Source organism: Lynx rufus, unplaced genomic scaffold (assembly GCF_022079265.1).
Source record: "Lynx rufus isolate CCGP_SWC_20201006 ecotype Redwood Valley unplaced genomic scaffold, mLynRuf1.p SCAF_10, whole genome shotgun sequence".
NCBI classification, from domain to species: domain Eukaryota; kingdom Metazoa; phylum Chordata; class Mammalia; order Carnivora; family Felidae; genus Lynx; species Lynx rufus.
Window position 1 is genome coordinate 59,195,988 of NW_025814824.1, and position 2,254 is coordinate 59,198,241.

Consider the following 2,254-nt stretch of genomic DNA (forward strand, 5'->3'; position numbering starts at 1 on the left):
AGAACAGGGGCACCTGGGTAGCTCAGTCAGTTAAGTGTCTGACTGCAGCTGAGGTCATGATCTCGCGGTTTTGAGTTCCAGCCCCACATCAGACTCTGTGATGACAGCTCAGAACCTGGAGCCTGCTTCAGATTCTGTGTCTCCTTCTCTCTGCCCCTCCCCCACTCGCACTCTGTCTCTCTCTCTGTCTCTCAAAAATAAATAAACATTAAAAAAAAATAAAAATAAAATAAAAGGGAAAGAACAGACACAGGCTACAAATTCACTAAATTCTTGCCACAGATCAACTTGACTGGTTCAGGTTAGACCTCTCAGCTCTCCTGCACCTAGAGTTCTGGGACACACAGCCAGAGAGAGGCTGGGGAGGGGGACCTGTAGGAAACCCGCATGTCCTGCTGGGCTATGGGACCCCAAGGTATTAGTCTCTGTGGGATCCTTTCCTGACTCCTGGGGGAAAGGAGAGAGAAGAGTTATTTTCTCATGTGGAGCCGCCACTGGAAATCCACTTGAAGCCTGGTCACTGTGAATGTAGCAATTATTAGAAACTTGCAAAAGGATCAGGGAGAAGGAATGAATTGGTGTTTCATGGAGTTTAATTGAGCATTACTCTGCTCATTAGCAGCAATCAACTCAGTTTATGTGGCCTCATTTACAGATGGAAGAAAACAAAGATTCAGGGAAAAAGCCTTTCTTTTGTGTCTTTTCCTCTGTCCTCCCTCAAAAGTGTATCATCTACCCCGTCTGTGGTGTTGTGGTGCTATTGCTAAATCTGTGATTGTACGTGACCTTAGTCATCTATTTGTTACAGATGCATTTTTGGACTGTTTGAACCGCTTCATCACCTCTTTCCTTTGAATACAGATGGAGATTACGTGGTTTATTAACAGATAATTATTGAGCATTCGCTCTGTCGTAGATGTTGAAGAGAATTACAGGGTCAAGGATTTTATAGTTAAAATTCAAAAAAGATGTAAAAAAGAATGAGAAACCTCAGGACCTTGTTTAGGTTTTGAGGCCAGAAGTTCAGTGATTCAAAGATCAAGAAGCGTGTGATAAAACCACACCAGCTCTGTTTCTACTCTCAATGTAAAATAGCTAAAGATCACTGAATAAATTAACACAAGATAACAAGAGTGTGCCTCTCCAAGAAAGTTCCTCTAAGAAGCTTGCTATTTCAGGAAGACATGAGTTGTGGCCTTTGTGAATCAATTTTAAAATGAACAAGATGAACTTGTGACCAGCGATTACATCTGCAGCTACTGAAATCAAGACAGGGTAGTCAGTCATTTGTTATGTGTCCTTCCATTTAGCCCTCCTGTGTCCCAAGGGACCACATGAACAGGCTGGAAATGTCTTCCCTGCAGGGTCCTTGCTGGTATTCAATTTCTCCTGATAAACTGCTTCATTCTTCACATCAGACCCTCTCCAAAACTCGAAATAAATCCTGGGTCGATGGAGGAACACACTGATTATTTAAGAAATGTGACATTAATCCATCTACAAAGGCTGTTGAATGCATGCAAAAGCCTTCTAAATTTTAAACTCTGGGAGCTAAAGACCAATTCCAAAGTCACTGCCATTGCTCAAGACTCTTCTTCTGCAAATCATGCCTGAGAACTGACATCAGAGACAATAATCAGTCTTTTATTTTGTTATTTAAATTTCTTATGAATATAATTTATTGTCAAATTGGCTTACATACAACACCCAGTACTCATCCCAACAAGTGTCCTCCTCAATGCCCATCACCCATGTTCCCTCTCTCCCACCCCCCATCAACCCTTAGTTTGTTCTCTGTATTTAAGAATCTTATGCTTTGCCTCCCTCCATCTCTGTTTGTATCTATATTTTCCCCTTCCCTTCCCCCATGGTCTACTGTTCAGTTTCTCAAGATTCACATGTGACTGAAAACATATGGTGTCTGGCCTTCTCTGACTGATTTATTTCACTCAGTATAATCCCTTCCAGTTCCATCCACATTGCTGCAAGTGGCATGATTTCATTCTTTCTCATTGCCAAGTAGTATTCCATTGAATATAAAAACCACATCTTCTTTATCCATTTGGCAGTTGATGGACATTTAGGCTCTTTCCATGATTTGGGTATTGTTGAAAGTGCTGCTATAAACATTGGGGTACACGTGCCCCTATACATCAGCACTCCTGTATCCCTTGGGTAAATTCCTAATATTGCTATTGCTGGGTCATAGGGTAGGTCTATTTTTAATTTTTTGAGGACCCTGCACACTGTTTTC